This window comes from Mobula hypostoma, chromosome 10 (assembly GCF_963921235.1).
Source record: "Mobula hypostoma chromosome 10, sMobHyp1.1, whole genome shotgun sequence".
Lineage (NCBI taxonomy): Eukaryota > Metazoa > Chordata > Chondrichthyes > Myliobatiformes > Myliobatidae > Mobula > Mobula hypostoma.
The window spans coordinates 38,354,814-38,368,027 of NC_086106.1; positions in this window are offsets into that span (position 1 = coordinate 38,354,814).

Consider the following 13,214-nt stretch of genomic DNA (forward strand, 5'->3'; position numbering starts at 1 on the left):
TTGCCTACGTAGCTGTATGTGACAATAAATTCAACCACCCCCTGGCTAAAGAAGTTTTTCTTCGTTTCCATACCAAATGGACACCCCTCATTCTGAAGCTGTGGCATCTGCTCCTAGACTTCTCAATATTTGATAGGTTTCAATGAGATCCTCCCTCATTCTTCTAAACTCCAGCAAGTATAGGCCCAGAGCCATTGTTTGATATATTTCTTATATGTTAACCCTTTCATTCCTGGGATCCTCCTCTAGACTCTATCCAAAGTCAGCACATCATTTCTTAGATAAGAAACCCGAAACTGCTCATAATACTCCAAGTGTGGTCTGATCAATGCCTTACAAAGCCTCAGCATTACATCCTTACTTTTGTATTCTAGTCCTCTCGAAATGGATGCTTTGCCTTCCTTGCCACTGACTCAACCTGCAAGATATCCTTTAAGGAACCCTGCACCAGGACCCTCAAGTCCTATAGTGTCTCGGATTTTTGAATGTTCTATCTAGAAAATAGTCTACGCTTTTGTTCCTTCTAGGTCCTGTTGAAGCTTTCTGTAACTGGGAGATCACGTGAGCATTCAGCACAAGAGGGGTGGCTGGGCAGTGCAGGTGGAATTATGGATAAGATTGAATTAAAAACAGCAGTAGAAGGGAGCTGAGGCATCAGCCAGCACAGACAGTTAAGCCTGAGATTGTAAAGGGCCTAAGTGAAGGTTTTGACTGCCAGAGGGGCTGAGGTCGTGGTGGGTCACACAAGGCTACCGCAGAAGAAAAGGTCGTGGAGGTGCGGCCAGCGACACCGGCTTGTCAACTGACCTGGCTGTGGTTTCTGCTGGTCATCAGGTGAGAGGACAAGCAGACAACCATCTGTGACCGAGGCCTCCAGTTCCTGGAACCTCAGTGGACAGAAACTGGTCCTCAAGCACTGTCAGTCAGGAGGGACGGCGGCAGTGCACTTAGGTGGGAACGGCAGAGGGGTCAATGTTTACAGTCTTGGAACCAGGAGTCACCTGCGGTCAATTTCAAGGGCACTTGAACCGAGCTTGCATTGTGTAAAGGAAGAGGCGTGCCCTCGGCCCTCCTTTCACAACCTTTAGCATAAATATTTACAAAACTCCAAGACCTTTGGCATTGCTCTGCTGTCTGCCTCAACTCCACTGCCGATCCCAAGTGTCAACACTGCCTTTGGAGTTGTTGACTGCCTCCTAAAGCCAAGGTGGAGCTTGTCCTGGGGAAATGGGTTGACGTTTCAGTTCTTGTCACAAACATAGAGGCCTTTAACTCTTTCACATAACTAACAACCTCCTGGGATGCGGTCATCTCACTGTTTCAGAGTTTATTTGGAGTGATAAGGTGGCATGGCAGCATTACAGTTAGCGCATTGCTTTACAGTGACAGCGATCAGCAAGCAGAGTTCAATTCCTGCTGCTGCCTGTTAGGAACTGTGCTGTATATCCTCATCATGACCACGTGGGTTTCTGTTGGCAGCTCTGGTTCCCAAAGGCGTAAGGGTCGGCTTTGTGAGCTGTTGACCACGGAAGCATGGTGCCCAGCTCAACCCTCACCAATTTGATTTCATCCAAATGATTCACTTCACTGTTTCTTTCGATATCTCAGCATACATTGGCAAAACTGCACAACGTTAATTAAACAACAGATCAGAAACACAAGACATTCTACATGTGCTGGGAGTCCAGAGCAACACACACAAAATGCTGCAGGAACCCAACAGATCAGGCAGCAACTATGGAAATGAATGTTCAGTCGATGTTTCATAGAAACATAGAAAATAGGTGCAGGAGTAGGCCATTCGGCCCTTCGAGCCTGCATTGCCATTCAGTATGATCATGGCTGATCATCCAACTCAGAACCCTGAACCTGCCTTCCCTCCATACCCCCCGATCCCTTTAGCCACAAGGGCCATATCTAACTCCCTCTTAAATATAGCCAATGAACTGGCCTCAACTGTTTCCTGTGGCAGAGAATTCCACAGATTCACCACACTCCGTGTGAAGAAGTTTTTCCTCATCTCAGTCCTAAAAGGCTTCTCCTTTATCCTCAAACTGTGACCCCTCGTTCTGGACTTACCCCAATATCGGGAACAATCTTCCTTCATCTAGCCTGTCCAATCCCTTTAGGATTTTATACGCTTCAATAAGATCCCCCCTCAATCTTCTAACTTCCAACGAGTATAAGCCTAGTTGATCCAGTCAGGACCCAAAAGGAAGGGGGAAGAGGCCAGAATAAAAAAGTAGGGAGAGGGGAAGGAGGACTAGCTTGAAGGTGATAGGTGATGCCAAATGGGTGGGAAAGGTAAAAGGCTGGAGAGGAAGGAATTTGATAGGAGAGGAGTGTGGACCATGGGAGAAAGGAAGGTGTGGAGGTGCATCAGAGGGAGGTGATAGGTAGATGAGGAGAAGCAGTAAGAGGGCAGAGAAGAAGGAATGGGAAGGGAAAATAATTTCCAGAAGGAGAAAGGGTGTTTCTCCTCCGCCCTGAGAGTGGCCTCATCATGGCACAAGAGGAGACCATTGACTGACATGCCGGAATGGAAATGTGGATAGGTATTAAATGGTTAGCCACCTGGATATTCCGCTTTTGGCGAGGTGCTTGACAAAGTAGTCCCCCAATTCATGTCTGGTCTCAGCAGTGTAGTGGAGGCCACATCAGAAGCACTGGACACAACAGACGACCCTAACAGGTTCATAGGTGAAGTGCTGTTTCACCAGGAAGGACTGATTAGGGCCCTGAATAGAGGTGAGGGAGGAAGTGTAGCATTTCTGTCACTTGCAGGGATATGTGCCAGGAGTGAAGATAGTGGGAAGGGATGAATGGACAGGGGAATGGACTCTGCAGAAAGCAGAGACTGGGATGCAGGTAAAGATGTGTTTGGTGACAGGATCCTGTGAAGATGTTGGAAATTGTGCAAAACGCTGCATTGGATGCAAAGGCTCATGGTGGTAGGTGAGGACAAGAGGAACTCGATCCCTGTTAAGGTGATGGGAAGATGGGTTGAGTGTGGATACTCTGAAAATGGAGGAGATGTAGGTGAGGGCAGCATCAATGGTGGAGGAAGAGAAACCCGTTCTTTGAAGAAAGAGGACGTCTGTGAATTCCTGGAGAGGAAAGCCTCATCCTGAAAACAGATGTGGCAGAGACGAAGAAAGTGAGAAAAGGGAACAGCATTTTTACAGGAGACACGGTGGGAAGAGGTATAGTCAAGATACCTACCTGGGAACTGGTGGGCTTATAATAGATGTTGGTAGACAGCTTGTCTCCAGAGATAAGAGACAGAGGGATCGAGAAAGTGGAGATAGGTGTCAGACATGAATCAAAATGAATTTGAAAGTTCAAAGTAAGTTTAATATCAAAATATATTCCTCACCATATACAACCCTGAGATTCATTTTCCTGCAGGCATACACGGTAAATCCAAGAAACACAATAGAATCGTTGAAAGACCATACCCAACAGGACGGGCAGACAACCACTATGCAAAAGACAACAAACTGAAAATACAATAGAAAAGTGAAATAATACCACGAATTAAATAAATAAGGGATAAATATTGAAAACAAGAGATGAAGAGTGATTGAAAGTGAGTCCATAGGTCGAGGGAACAGTTCGATGATGGGGCAAGTGAAGTTATCCCCTCTGGTTCAAGAACCTGATGGTTAAGGGGTAATAACTGCTCCAGAACCTAACGGTGTGGGTCCTGAGGCTCCCGTACCTTCTTCCTGATGGCAGCAGTGAGAAAGGTGCATGGCCTGGGTGTTGGGGGTTTGCTGATGATGGATGCTACTTTCCTGCAACAACACTTCATGTAGATGTGCACAATAATGGGGAGGGCTTAACCCACGACGGACTGGGCTGTATCCACTACTTCTGTGCGGTTTTTTGTTTAAGTGCATTGGTGTTTCTATACCAGGCTGTGATGCAACCAGTCAATTTAGTCTCCACCACACAGCTATAGAAGTTTGTCAAAGTTTTAAATGTCATGCCAAGTCTTTGCAAACTTCTAAGGGAATAGAGGCACGAATTTTTCCTGTAACCTGCTTTCCAAACATTCCCATCAACTTCCCCCACACTTTACCCCTCTTCCGTACATTATGGAAATACATACTTCTTTGGGATGTGGGAGGAAACGGGGAAACACAGAGGAAATCTACAGAATCACCGAGAGAATGTGCAAACTCCATAGAAACGTTGGCAGAGATCGGGATTGGTTTGGTGTCACTGGAGCTTGAGGTAGTATTTCTACCAGTTCTGTTACTCTGCTTCACTGGTCAAATACCTGGTCCTAACTTGGTCCAAGATGAGGCTAAGAATTCCATAATTAACTGCAACTTGATCCTTGTAGAAGCATCTATTGTTTAAAAAGAATGATAAAAACTGAGACACTTTGGCCATCAAAAATAGTTGGAAATAATGGGCATTGGACAGTTAACCAACCTTCTCTGTCTTGTTGAGTACTACCTATTGGTAGTATCTACAGGAGGAGTTGCTTCAAGAAGCCAACATCTGTCATCAAAGATTCCCACCATCTGATCCATGCCATCTTATCACAGCTACCATTGAATAGGTGGTACAGAAGCCTGAAATCCCACACTACCAGGTTCAGGAACATCTGTAAGACCATAAGACCATAAGACATAGGAGCAGAATTAAGCCATTCATCTCATTGAGTCTGCTCTGCCATTCCATCATGGCTGATCCCGGATCCCACTCAACCCCATACACCTGCCTTTTCCCCATACCCTTTCATGCCCTGACCGATCAGGAAATGATCAACTACCGCCTTAAATATACCTACAGACTCGGCCTCCACCGCAGTCTGTGGCAGAGTATTCTACAGATTTACTACTCTATGCCTAAAAAAAATTCTCTTTACTTCTGTTCTAAAGGGTTGCCCCTCAATTTTGAAGCTGTGGCCTCTAGTTCTGGGTACCACCACCATAGGAGACATCCTCTCCACATCCACCCAATCTAGTTCTTTCAACATTTGGAAGGTTTCAATGAGATCCCAAGCATTCTTCTAATTGTAATAGCGGGTCTCTCTTCCCACTATTACAGACGTTTACACCACACGCTGCACCCGCAAAGCTAACAGCATTATGAAGGACCCCACGCACCCCTCATACAAACTCTTCTCCCTCCTGCCATCTGACAAAAGGTACCGAAGCATTCGGGCTCTTGCGACCAGACTGTGCAACAGTTTCTTCCCCCAAGCCATCAGACTCCTTAATACCCAGAGACTAGACTGACATCTACATCATTTATTATTATATTGTAATTTGTCCTCTACTGTGCCTATTGTCTTGTTTATTATTTATTGTACTGCCCTGCACTGTTTTGTGCACTTTATGTAGTCCTGTGCAGGTCTGTATTCTAGTGCAGTTTTTTTAATGTTGTTTTACGTAGTCTAGTGTAGCCTATGCTGTCTCACATAGTCGAGTGTAGTTTTGTGTTGTTTCATGTCGCACCAGGGTCCTGGAGGAACGTTGTTTCGTTTTTACTGTGGACTGTACCAGCAGTTTATGGTCGAAATGACAATAAACTTGACTTAACTTGACTTAAATTCCAGTGAGTTTCTCAATTCATTCTTCTAAATTCCAAAGCTGTCAAATGATCCTCATATGTTAACCCCTTCATTCCTGGAATAATCCTCGTGAAGCTCCTCTGGACTCTATCTTTAACTTCCCTTCATCCATTTGGTTGTTGCACAACCCCAATCACAACAGTTGAGTAACATTATGACCATTTAGATCAGTTAGCACTAGTCTAATAAAACATTAAATCTATATTTTATACTCCTTTTCAACTATCTGAGATCTTGGTGATTCAGTTCATCTTCCTGTTCAGTCTTAAATCCCAGGACAGAACCAATATTTGTGAGGCCCACAATTTATTGATCGTTCTCTATCATCTTTGAATGGAGAGGCAACCAAATTGGCTGGTCTCATAGTCATTCAGTACAGAAACAGGCCCTTTGGAGTTCAAAGTAAATTTATTATTAAAGTACATATATACTTTATACTTTAACGTTTATTGTCACCAAACAATTGGTACTAGAATGTACAATTATCACAGTGATATTTGATTCTGCGCTTCACACTCCCTGGATTACAAATATTAAATATTAAAAATATTTAAAATTAGTAAATAGTAAAAATTTAAATTATAAATCATAAATAGAAAATAGAAAAATGGGAAGTAAGGTAGTGCAAAAAAACCAAGAGGCAGGTCCGGATATTTGGAGGGTACAGCCCAGATCCGGGTCAGGATCCGTTCAGCAGTCTTATCACAGTTGGAAAGAAGCTGTTCCCAAATCTGGCCGTACGAGTCTTCAAGCTCCTGAACCTTCTCCTGGAGGGAAGAGGGATGAAAAGTCTGTTGGCTGGGTGGGTCATGTCCTTGATTATCTTGGCAGCACTGCTCCGACAGCGTACGGTGTAAAGTGAGTCCAAGGACGGAAGATTGGTTTGTGTGATGTGCTGCACCGTGTTCACGATCTTCTGCAGCTTCTTTCGGTCTTGGACAGGACAACTTCCATACCAGGTTGTGATGCACCCGAGAAGAATGCTTTCTATGGTGCACCTATAAAAATTAGTGAGGGTTTTAGGGGACAGGCCAAATTTCCTTAGTGTTCTCAGGAAGTAAAGACGCTAATTTGTCCATGCTAATTTGTCATGCTGACTGACATACACTCATCACATTTCCTGCATTTGTCTCATATCCCTCTCAACCTGTGTGAGAGTGAGTGGGTGGGCGGTGTTGGGAAAGGGGCTTGTTTTGCTGTTGCTGATATTGTTGCTGCTAATGTTCTGTGGAATATTGTGTCACACTGTTGGCATTAGCTGTCCCCAGTACCACACATTTCACTGCACGTTTCAATGTACATGTGATAAACCTGAATCTTTCCTATTCATGTACCTGTCCGAATGCTTTCTAAACACTGTCATTTTACCTGTACCCACCACTTCTTACAACAACTTATTCCATTCTTTGTGGAAATACTTTGCCCCATTAAATCTTTCCCTGTACAAGTCAACCAGCATCAGATTCCCCGACCTTTAGAAGAAAAGACTGTGACCATTCATCTTATCCATGCCTTTTCATGATTTTATAAATCTGCAGTTACACATGCTTCTTGATCGCAATCCATTGTCTATCATAGTTGAGACTGGCTTTTGAATTCCAAGATGACAGGGTGTGAAAGGGTGTTATTCTGGCTGGAAGTCTGTGGCCAGCGATGTTCCACAGATTGTTGGTGGGATCTCTGTTTCTGCTAAAAGTGAATGACCGGGATTAAAATATAGATAGGTTGGTTAGTAAGTTTGCAGATGACTGGGGGAGTTGTGGACTGTGAGGAAGATTATCACATTAATTATAGATATGGGTGGAGTGTTAGCTGATGGAGTGTAATCCAGGTAGGATCATTACTCCACTTACACCTGAAAAGTGCTACCAGGAGTGGTGATGGAGCGGCGTTGAAGAAGCTTTTGTACAGACACATGCTTATGCAGCGAATGGAGGAATACAGATCATGAGCAGGAGAGATTGGAATCGGCTTTTCTACCATTGACACATTTTGTCATATCCCAAGTTTTGTGGCAGCAGCACAGAGCGAGATGTAAACGATACAAAGAGGAATATCGAGGTAGTGTTTACTGTCATGGTCCGGTCCGTGGACTCCAGACTCCAGGTTGTCCGGCTGTCCCTTGTTTCAGCTGGGCTTAATCATAGGCACCTGATGCTCGTCTTGGGGCTGGGAATATAAGTGGTCCTGGGTTTGAGTGTGGGTGCTGATTCGTCTTGTTAGTATCCCGTCCTCGCCTCTGTGGAGTAAGTCAGGCTGTCTTTGCTGTTACCCTGCGGTTGGATCTGTCCCTTTCTGTCCTTTCCTCTGTTGGGTAAGCCAGGCTGTCTTTGCTGTTACCCTGAGGCTGGACTGTTCCCTTCCCTTCCCCTTCCTTCTGAAGCCTTGCCCCGCCACCTGTGTCCAGAGCTTTGCTGTGTCAAGATAAGGAACTGTCTATCGTTGAGTTGGATCTGTCTCTGTGTCCATGCCTTCGCTAGGTAGGTCCGGCTGTTTGCCGCTACCTAGTGTTGAGAACCATCTCGTTGTGTTCAGCATTCTGTGTAGAGCCCCGGCCGCAAGGCCTGTTCCCAAGGAGGGGTCCTGGCTGTGTGTTCCATGTCCCTGTGTTACTGTCTCTCAAGTCCAAGGCTCCGTGTTCCTGTGCTCTAGACCAAGGCTCTGTGTTCCTGTCCTCCTTAAGACCAAGCCTCTGTGTTCTGCGTTCCTGTCGTCCCACGTCCAAGGTTCTGAGGTTCCTGTCATCCCAAGTCCAAGGCTCGGCTGTTCCTGAGTACCAAGTCAAGGTTTTGTGTTCTTATCCTGTCCATGTGCTTCGTCCTGTGCTGGAGTTCCCTCGTCTTGCCCAGGAGTCTCTCGTTCTGTCCTGTAGCCCCGCCTAGTCCTGTCTCCCAATACCAAGAAGAAAAGAAGAGCTTACAAAAGGTTCAAAAAGCTAGAAGATGATAGAGATATAGAAAATTATAAGGCTGGCAGAAAGGAGCTTAAGAAAGAAATTAGGACAGCCAGAAGGGGCCATGAGAAGGCCTTGGCAGATAGGATTAAAGAGAACCCCAAGGCATTCTATAAGTATGTGAAGAGCAAGAGGATAAGATATGAAAGAATAGGACCTATCAAGTGTGAGAATGGGAAAGTGTGTATGGAACCAGGGGAGATAGCAGAGGTACTTAGTGAGTACTTTGCTTCAGTATTCATTACGGAAAAGGAGCCTGGTGATTGCAGTGATGACTACAGTGGACTGAAAAGCTTGTACATGTAGATATTAAGGAAGAGGATGTGTTGGAGCTTTTGGAAAGCATCAAGTTGGGTAAGTTGCCGGGATCGGATGAGATGTACCCCAGGCTACTGTGGGAGGCGAAGGAGGAGATTGCTGAGCCTCTGGAGATGAGCTTTGCATCATCAATGGGGATGGGAGAGGTTCCGGAGAATTGAAGGGTTGCCGATGTTGTTCCATTATTCAAGAAAGGGGGTAGAGATAGCCCAGGAAATTATAGACCAGTGGTTGGTAAGTTGATAGAAAAGATCCTGAGAGGCAGGATTTATGAATATTTGGAGAGGCATAATATGATTAGGACTAGTTAGCATCGCTTTGTCAAAGGCAGATCGTGCCTTACAAGCCTGATTGAATTTTTTGAGGATGTGACTAAACACATTGATGAAGGTAGAGCAGTAGATGTAGTGTATATGGATTTCAGCAAGGCATTTGATTAGGTACCCCATGCAAGGCTTATTGAGAAAGTAAGGAAGCACTGGATCCAAGGGGACATTGCTTTGAGGATCCAGAACTGGCTTGCCCACAGAAGGCAAAGAGTGGTTGTAGACGGGTCATATTCTGCATGGAGGCCGGTGACCAGTGGTGTGCCTCAGGGATCTGTTCTGGGATCCCTACTCTTTGCGATTTTTATAAATGACCTGGATGAGGAAGTGGAGGGATGGGTTAGTAAGTCTGCTGATGACACGTTGAGTGTGTTGTGGATAGTGTGGACGGCTGTCAGAGGTTACAGCGGGACATTGATAGGATGCAAAACTGGGCTCAGAAGTGGCAGATGGAGTTCAACCCAGATAAGTGTGAGGTGGTTCATTTTGGTAGGTCGAATATGATGGCAGAATATAGTATTAATGGTAAGACTCTTGGCAGCGTGGAGGATCAATGGGATCTTGGGGTCCAAGTCCATAGGACACTCAAAGCTGCTGTGCAGGTTGACTCTGTGGTTAAGAAGGCATACGGTGCATTGGCCTTCATCAATCGTGGATTTGACTTTAGGAGCTGAGAGGTAATATTGCAGCTATATGGGACCCTGGTCAGACCCCACTTGGAGTACTGTGCTCAGTTCTGGTCACCTCACTACAGGAAGGATGTGGAAACCATAGAAAGGGTGCAGAGAAGATTTACAAGGATGTTGCCTGGATTGGGGAGAATGCCTTATGAGAATAGATTGAGTGAACTCTGCCTTTTCTCCTTGGAGCGATGAAAGTGAGAGATGACCTGATAGAGGTGTATAAGATGATGAGAGGCATTGATCTTGTGGATAGTCAGAGGCTTTCTCCCAGGGCTGAGATGGCTAGCACGAGAGGGCACAGATTTAATGTGCTTGGAAGTAGGTACAGAGGAAATGTCAGGAGTAAGTTATTTACACAGAGAGTGGTGAGTGCATGGAATGGGCTGCCAGCGACGGTGGTGGAGGCGGATACTGTAGGGTCTCTTAAGAGACTCCTGGGCAGGTACATGGAGCTTAGAAAAATAGAGGGCTATGGGTAACCCTAGATAATTTCTAAGGTAAGGACATGTTTGCCACAGCTTTGTGGGACGAAGAGCCTGTATTGTGCTGTAGGTTTTCTATGTTCTATATATGTAAAATTTGTTGTGTAAATTTCAGTTCTACAGATGGTTGTAGTGGGATTTGATTTCCCATGGCCTAATCCTGCATTTGGGTGGCAGGGTTGAGATACGTCTCTACCAAAGGAGTTGTTTTGTGCTCCTTCCTTCCAACAGCCTGCAGGGCACCCTTGAGCAAGGCGTTGTACCTGCTCCCCCCCCCCCCTCACCAAACTAGGGTCACGAGGCGCATGGGAGCAGTGTCGAACTGGAATATAAGAGCAAGGATGTAATCCCACAAGGCATTGGTCAGACTACACTTGAAGGATTGTGAGCAATTTTGGGCCACGCGTCTAAGAAAGGATGTACTAGCATTTGAGAAGGTCCAGAGCAGGTTCACGAGAGGCTTATCGTATGAGAAACATTTCTAGGCCTGTTCTCGCTGGAAGAATGTGGTGGGGTGTGGGGCAGGGAAATCTCACTGAAACCTGGATATTGAAAGGTCTAGATAGAGTGGATGTGAGAGAATATTTCCTATAGTGGGCAAGTCTAGGAGCAGGGGGAAGAACCTCAGAATAGAGAGTTGTCCCTTTAGAACAGAGATGAGGAGGAATTTCTTTAGCCAGATGGGAGCGAATCAGTGGAATTTTTTGCCACAGCCAGCTGTGGAGGTCAAGCCATTGGGTGTATTTAAAGTGGAGATTGATAGGTTCCTGATTAGAAAGGATGTCAAAGGTTACAGGGAGCAGGTAGGAGAATGGGGCGCGAGGGATAATAAATCAGCCATGAAGGAATGATGGAGGACTCGATGGGCTGAATGGCCTAATTCTGCTGCTACAGTATGTCTTATGGCCTGCCCCATAGCTCCTTAAGCACCAAACATTAGTTTTGTGAGGCCCTTCCCTGCGGTAAAGGCATTACGTAAATCCAAGTTGTTGTTGGAGAGGAGAAATGTCCAGGTCAGGGCTTGACACAACCAAGGGAACGAATGCCAGGCAAAGGGACTCTGAGGCCGTCCAACTTTAAAATGCTAAATAAACAAACAGTGTGTCCACAACAGCAGAAACCAGGAAGAGATTAAAAGTACTGGCCAAAGGTCGTAAATGCTCCTTTGTTAACACATGGGAATAAGCAGCAGCTCCAACATACTTCACAACAATTGAGCATTGGCTAAATGTTTTTGGCCTACCATTTTATTGCGTCTTTGGAGCTTTTATTAGTTCAAGGAAGTGTCAATAAATAGATGGGGGGTGCTCACCGGGGAAGGACTGATAATTGAGGTCAGACTTCAGACTCGTTGTCACCAAGGGGATAGAAGAGCAGATTTCCTAATTCACCAGTGCATACTGTGAACTTGGCCGGGAGTCAGGATCCAATGTCCAGTTCCTTCACTATTGATCCTTGCCTTTTTAAGTTATGCAACTTATTTAATAGGAGGTTTACTTTGTGGTTGGGGCAGGAAAAGGGAGACAAAACTGTCAAACTTGCTGCTTGCACAGTCGGGGCAGGGGTTGTGGCTTATTTTTCCCCGGAGGACTGGTCTTTCAGTGCAGGAATGCTAACTTTCCTGGTGGTTGAGGGGACATAACAGAAACACAGGAAATAAAACAGGTGTGCAGAACCTGCGATCATTATCTCCAAATGTGGACCAACTCAAGTGATTCTGCAGACGCTGGAAATCCAGATCAGTACACAAAACATTGGAGGACCTCAGCGGGTTAGGCCAGTGTCTATGGAGAGGAATAAACAGTTGACATTTTGGTCCAAAATACTCCAAATAAGGAATTGACCATTTACAGAGAACAGTGTATACAGCACATTAGGGGCCTTTCATCCCATGATATTGTAACGACCTAGGTAATTCTACTTAATGATCAATCTCACTCTTCCCTCCCATGGAGGCCATACATTACCCTCTATTTGATCATTCATCCCTCTGCCTATCTGAGAGTCTCCTCAATGTCCAGCGCCTCTGCTAATTGGCCGAGAGTCTTGCACTGGCTCTACCCCTGTGAAATGGCAACTGTCAATATCCCAAAATGGCATCTTTGCCCTGCTAATGGGTAGTGGGAAGGGTGCACCCCATCTCAAATGCCCAACATTAGGTAACGGCAATAACTCTAAGGCATCCTCAGCTCCAGCAGTGAACGACTGCGTCCAGTGTTTGGAAACGCATCTGCCCACCACACTACTCCTGCTCTCTAATAATACTTGCACCTCTGAAGTATTATGGGATCCAATGGAATGCGAAAGCCCCAATAAGTCATACATAATGGGACACCACTTTCATAATAGGTGGGTTCCAACTGTTGAAGGTGTCATCATTCAGATTATATGTTAAAATGAGTACTATCTCACTATTTCATTTAATTATTAGCTACACGGGGGCGGGGGGGGATGCACTGCAGCTGGTGTGTGAGAAAGAACAGAAGCACATCGGGCACACTGGAATCTGTGCTGGGTTGGAGGCTGGCCCCTGGATGCTGCACTGGAATCTGTGCTGGGTGGAGGCTGGCCCCTGCAGGCCGCACTGGAATTGTGCTGCGTTGGAGGCTGGCCCCTGGATATTGCACTGAAATCTGCTGGGTGGAGGCTGGCCCCTACAGGCCGCACTGGAATTGTGCTGGGTTGGAGGCTGGCCCTGGATGTTGCACTGGAATCTGTGCTGGGTGGAGGCTGGCCACTGCATCCCACCTGGAATCCGTGCTGGGTTGGCAGCTGGCCACTGTATGTTGCACTGGAATCAGTGTTGGGGCCCCTGGCCACTGGATGTTTCACTGGAATCCATGTTGGGTTGTCGGCTGTTCA